Source organism: Amblyraja radiata, unplaced genomic scaffold (assembly GCF_010909765.2).
Source record: "Amblyraja radiata isolate CabotCenter1 unplaced genomic scaffold, sAmbRad1.1.pri scaffold_807_ctg1, whole genome shotgun sequence".
NCBI lineage: Eukaryota > Metazoa > Chordata > Chondrichthyes > Rajiformes > Rajidae > Amblyraja > Amblyraja radiata.
Genome location: NW_022630815.1, coordinates 46,568 through 52,567, shown reverse-complemented (window position 1 = coordinate 52,567; position 6,000 = coordinate 46,568). Strand labels below are relative to the sequence as shown.

The following is a 6,000-nucleotide window of genomic DNA, read 5'->3' as shown; positions in this document are numbered from 1 at the left end:
GGGGGAGGGAGGAGATGAGAGGGGGAAGGGAAGAGAGGGAGAGGAGAGGGGAGAGGGGGAAGGGAGGAGAGGAAAGGAGAGAAAGAGGAGAGGAGAGAGGGGGAAGGGAGGAGAGGGTGAAGGGAGGAGATGAGAGGGGAGGAGAGGAGAGGTGAGAAGGGAGGAGAAGGGAGGGGAGGTGAATCGCAGCGTAGGAATGTGCCGGTAGTTACTGGAATGACAGGAACACTCAGCTAGTCGGGCGGGTCTGTGGTATTTAGCTTTTCATTATTGCCATGATCTCAGTGTGTGTTTCAAACCCACGCCCAGTGACATACACTGACTGCCTTCACTGAGAGGAGAAGGTGAGGCTATACAGGGCGTCCGGAGATTGGCGAAGAGAAGCTCATTTCCCCTTGTCGCCTTTACATTTAAATTGACAGACGACTTCGACAATCCCAGGGTGAGTGTTACAATCTTTTTTAAAGTCACATTCCACCTCTCTCGGGAGCAAAGTGAACTGGCTCTCATTCGCCCCACTTGTAACTTGACCTGGAACAGCAGCGGTGAGTTTTGTTTTGGGAGTGTTTGTGAGTTTTTCAGGAGACATTAGTGACATCAAACTGGTGGATTGTTGTACAGGTCTAACTTCTTCACTGACTTAGGAGTTGTATCTTTGTATGTGTTGCTGTTTTGGAGATCTCTGATGCTGGCTGGAAGCATATTCCAATCCCTTGCTCTTGAAGAAAAACATCACGCACTTCCACTGGTGGGAGAGTCTAGGACTAGAGGCCATAGCCTCAGGTTTAAAGGACGTTCCCTTATAGGGTGGCACGGTGGTGCAGCGGTAGAGTTGCTGCCTTACAGTGGTCATCAGCGCCAGAGACCCGGGTTCGATCCCGACTACGGGTGCTGTCTGTACGGAGTTTGCACGTTCTCCCCGTGGGTTTTCTCCGAGATCTTCGGTTTCCTCATTCCAAAGACAATAGGTGCAGGAGTAGAGGCCAATCGGCCCTTCGAGCCTGCACCGCTATTCAATATGATCATGGCTGATCATCCAACTCAGTATCCCCTACCTGCCTTCTCTCCATACCCCCTGATCCCTTTAGCCACAAGGGCCACATCTAACTCCCTCTTAAATATAGCCAATGAACTGTGGCCTCAACTACCTTCTGTGGCAGAGAGTTCCACAGATTCACCACTCTCTGTGTGAAAAATTGTAAATTGTCCCTAGTGTGTGTGGGGTAGTATTAATCTGTGGGGAAGGGCCTGTTTCCACGCTGTATCTCTAAACTAAACTAAAACGAAACTTTAGGAAGGAAATGAGGAGGAAATTCTTCAGTCAGAGGGTGGTGAATCTGTGGAATTTTTTTGCCACAGACGGCTGTGGAGGCCAGGTCAATGCATATTGGTAGATTCTAGATTAGTACAGGTGTCAAGGATTATGGGGAGAAGGCAGGAGAATGGGGTTTGGAGGGAGAGATCGATCAGCCACGTTCTGTGTCTCTTGTTACTCTCTCTCTCTGTCCTAAGAAGGGTCTCAACCCGAAACGTCACCTGTTCCATTTCTCCAGAGATGCTGCCTGACCCGCTGAGTTTAAGATTCAAGAGAGTTTATTGTCATGTTTCCCAGATAGGACAATTAAATTCTTGCTTTGCTTCAGCACAACAGAACATAGTCGGCATGAATACAGAACAGATCAGTGTGTCCATATACCATTGTATAAATATATACACACACATGAATAAATAAACTGATTAAGTGCAAATAACAGATAATGGGCTATTAATGTTCAGAGTTTTGTTTGAGTTGAATTCGATAGCCTGATGGCTGTGGGGAAGTAGCTATTCCTGAACCTGGATGTTGCAGTCTTCAGGCTCCTGTACCTTCTACCTGAAGGTAGCAGGGAGATAAGTGTGTGGCCAGGATGGTGTGGGTCCTTGATGATGCTGCCAGCCTTTTTGAGGCAGCGACTGAGTTTTGAGTTACTTCTTAGTCGGGATGCCGTGCTGCTCGGAGGTATTGCCGTTCCTCCACGTCACCCTGTAAACGTGGTGACTTCTTATCCTCGCGTGTACCGAGATACTGTGACAAATGTTTGCTTGCCTGCGAAATGCCGCCTATTCGTGTCAATCTATGCATGAGAACAATCAAACCACGCGCACACAGGTTCAACAGGAATAACCACAGTAAAACGCAACAACAAGGAACTGTAGATGCTACAAGTTGAATTCAATTCTGTATTGCCACCACCTGTGATAAGTCACAATGATTTTCTTTATTTTGCACAACCAAGGTATGTGAAGCATCGCCACATAAAGGGCACCAACCAATAGACAATAGGTGCAGGAGTAGGCCATTCGGCCCTTCGAGCCAGCACCACCATTCAATGTGATCATGGCTGATCATCCCCAATCAGTACCCCGTTCCTGCCTTCTCCCCTGACCAAGTTACAAGGTCTCCCCTCCTTTGTTCTCCCCCCCCCCCCTCCCCCTCACCCTCCAGTTTCCCTCTCCCCTGAGGAAGGATCTCGACTCGAAATGTCACATATCCATGTTCTCCACATATATGCTGCCTGACCCGCTGAGTTGCTCCAGCATTTTGTGTCTCCAGCTTATATTGCCCATCTTTGTAAAGTAGGAGCAGTTTTTGGAACCTCACTCTGCAGTTTAGTTTATTGTCACGTGTACGGAGGTACAGTGAAAAGCTTTTGTTGCGCGCTAACCAGTCAGCGGAAAGACAATACATGATTACACTCGAGCCGTCCACAGTGTACAGATACAGGATAAGGGAATAACGTTTAGTGCAAGGTAAAGCCAGTAAAGTCCGATCAAGGATAGTCCGAGGGTCTCCAATGAGGTAGATAGTAGTTCAGTGCTGCTCTCTGGTTGGTGGTAGGATGGTTCAGTTGCCTGATAACAGCTGGGAAGAAACTGTCCCTGAATCTGGAGGTGTGCGTTTTCACACTCCTGTACCTCTTGCCCGATGGGAGAGGGGAGAAGAGGGAGTGGCCGGGGTGAGACTGGTCCTTGATTATGCTGCTGGCCTTGCCGAGGCAGCGTGAGGTGTAGATGGAGTCAATGGAAGGGAGGTTGTGTGTGCGCGTGTGTGCGCATGTGCGTGCATGTGTGTGTATACATGTGGGTGCATGTGTGTGCGCGCATGCGTGTGCGCGTGTGTACGTGTGTGTGTGTGTGCATGTGTGTGTGTGTGCACATATGCGTGTGTGTGTGTGCACGTGTGTGTGTGCGTTTGCATGTGTGCGTGTGCATGTGTGCACATACGTGTGTGTGTGTGTGTGCACGTGTGTGTGTGTGTGCGCGTTTGCATGTGTGCATGTATGCACATATGCGTATGCATGTGTGTGGGCATTGGGTCAGGATAGAAGACAGCGTTGCCTTGTCTACCACCCTCCCCCCTTTCACTGGAGCTGTAGGTGTACCGTGCACTGACTGACGTATCCCTCTCTCCGACGGACTCAATGTTGTGCAGACAAACAGGAGAACAAACCCACACAGCCAGCAACAACATGGCCCACTGCCACTCTTTCCAGTCTGACTACTCCATGAGCAAACATTTCCCAGGGTGTCGGAGCCATCACAGAGTCCTGGATGTATCTATAAGATTGAATAGACTAGGCTTGTATTCACTGGAGTTTAGAAGGATGAGGGGAGGTCTTATAGAAACATATAAAATTATAAAAGGACTGGACAAGCTAGATGCAGGAAAAATGTTCCCAATGTTGGGCGAGTCCAGAACCAGAGGCCACATCTTAGAATAAAGGGGAGGTCATTTAAAACTGAGGTGAGAAAAAACTTTTTCACCCAGAGAGTTGTGAATTTATGGAATTCCCTGCCACAGAGGGCAGTGGAGGCCAAGTCACTGGATGGATTTAAGAGAGAGTTAGATAGAGCTCTAGGGGCTAGTGGAGTCAAGGATATGGGGAGAAGGCAGGCACCGGTTATTGATAGGGGACGATCAGCCATGATCACAATGAATGGAGGTGCTGGCTCGAAGGGCCGAATGGCCTCCTCCTGCACCTATTTTCTATGTTTCTATGTCTGAGGGCAGCACGGTGGAGCAGCGGGTAGAGCTGCTACATCACAGCATCAGAGACCCTGGTTCGATCCTGACTACGGCTGCTGTCTATACGGAGTTTGTACGTTTTCTCCGTGACCAGCGTGGGTTTTCTCCGGGTCATCCAGATTCCTTCTGTGTGCGTGTCTGTGTGTGTGTGTCTCTGTGTGTGTGTGTGTGTGTGTCTCTGTGTGTGTGTCTCTGTGTGTGTGTGTGTGTGTCTCAGTGTGTGTGTCTGTGTGTGTGTCTCTGTGTGTATGTCTGTGTGTGTGTGTGTGTGTGTGTGTGTGTCTGTGTGTGTGTGTGTGTGTGTGTGTCTGTGTGTGTGTCTGTGTGTGTGTCTGTGTGTGTGTCTCTGTGTGTGTGTGTGTGTGTGTCTGTGTGTGTGTCTGTGTGTGTGTGTGTGTCTGTGTGTGTGTGTGTGTGTCTCTGTGTGTGTGTCTCTGTGTGTGTGTGTGTGTGTCTCAGTGTGTGTGTCTGTGCGTGTGTGTGTGTGTGTGTGTGTGTGTGTGTCTGTGTGTGTGTGTGTGTCTCAGTGTGTGTGTCTGTGTGTGTGTCTCTGTGTGTATGTCTCTGTGTGTGTGTGTGTCTGTGTGTGTGTGTGTGTGTGTCTGTGTGTGTGTCTGTGTGTGTGTGTGTCTGTGTGTGTGTGTGTGTGTCTCTGTGTGTGTGTCTCTGTGTGTGTGTGTGTGTGTCTCAGTGTGTGTGTCTGTGCGTGTGTGTGTCTGTGTGTGTGTGTGTGTCTGTGTGTGTGTGTGTGTGTGTGTGTGTGTGTCTGTGTGTGTGTGTGTCTGTGTGTGTGTGTGTGTGTCTGTGTGTGTCTGTGTGTGTGTGTGTGTGTCTGTGTGTGTGTGTGTGTGTCTGTGTGTGTGTGTGTGTGTGTGTGTGTGTGTGTGTGTGTGTGTGTGTCTCTGTGTCAGTGTGGCTCTGGTCGGCATGTACTCGTTGGGCCGAAGGGCCTGTTTCCGCATTGTATCTCCAAACTAAACTAAAGATAATGGAACAGGCCCTTCGGCCCAACTTGCCCGCAACATGTCCCACCTACACTAGTCCCACCTGCCTGTGTTTGGTCCAAATCCCTCCAAACCTGTCCTATCCATGTACCTGTCTAACTGTTTCTCAAACGATGGGATAATCCCAGCCTCAACGACCTCCTCTGGCAGCTTCTTCCATACACCCACCACCCTCTGTGTGAAAAAGTTACCCCTCAGATTCCTATTAAATCTTTTCCCCCTTCACCTTAAACCCGTGTCCTCTGGTCCTCGATTTCCCCTGCTCTGGGCAAGAGACTCTACCCGATCTATTCCTCTCATGATTTTGTACGCAAAGATCATTGTCAAGCCGTAGCCATGGCAACGAGATGGGGAATTGGAAACACAGAGATGAGGGGAGTGGCGGAGTGAGTGACTCGCTGTCCAAGCCTCTGTCGCTGTTGGGCGATCGCTGAGCGGCCCGTGTGGGGTGAGGCCAGCAAGGCAGACACTCGCAGTGCCACACACCTTCCTACCTGGGGCCTCATCAGCCCTCAAACATGCCCCAAGAACAGATAGTCATAGAGTGTTACAGTGTGGAAACAGCCCAACCTGCCAACACCGGCCAACATGTCCCAGCTACACTAGTCCCACCTGCCCACATTTGGCCCTTAACCCTCCAATCCTGTCCTATCAGTCTGAAGAAGGGTTTCGGCCCGAAACGTTGCCTATTTCCTTCCCTCCATAGATGCTGCTGCACCCGCTGAGTTTCTCCAGCTTTTTTGTGTACCTGTCCTATCCATGTATCTGTTTCTCAAACTTTGGGATAGTCCCAGCATCAACTACCTCCTCTGGCAGCTCATTCCATACACCCACCACCCTCTGTGTGAAAAATGTACCCCTTAAGTTCTTACTAAATCTTTCCTTCCCTCACCTTAAACCTCCAGTATGTCCTCTGGTCCTCGATTCCCC

The 6,000-nt window shown here is 49.8% G+C and overlaps 1 protein-coding gene across 1 annotated transcript in view; it reads left to right on the top strand.

Moving 5' to 3' along the window:
* The first annotated feature begins 283 nt into the window (after nt 1-283).
* Nucleotides 284-6,000, top strand: part of LOC116970378 (epidermal growth factor receptor kinase substrate 8-like protein 1) — a 46,683-nt gene continuing 40,966 nt past the window's right edge. Inside the window, exon 1 of the mRNA XM_033017036.1 lies at nt 284-442. The gene's annotated coding sequence lies outside the window, so the exon portion shown is untranslated. The remainder of the gene's footprint in view (nt 443-6,000) is intronic.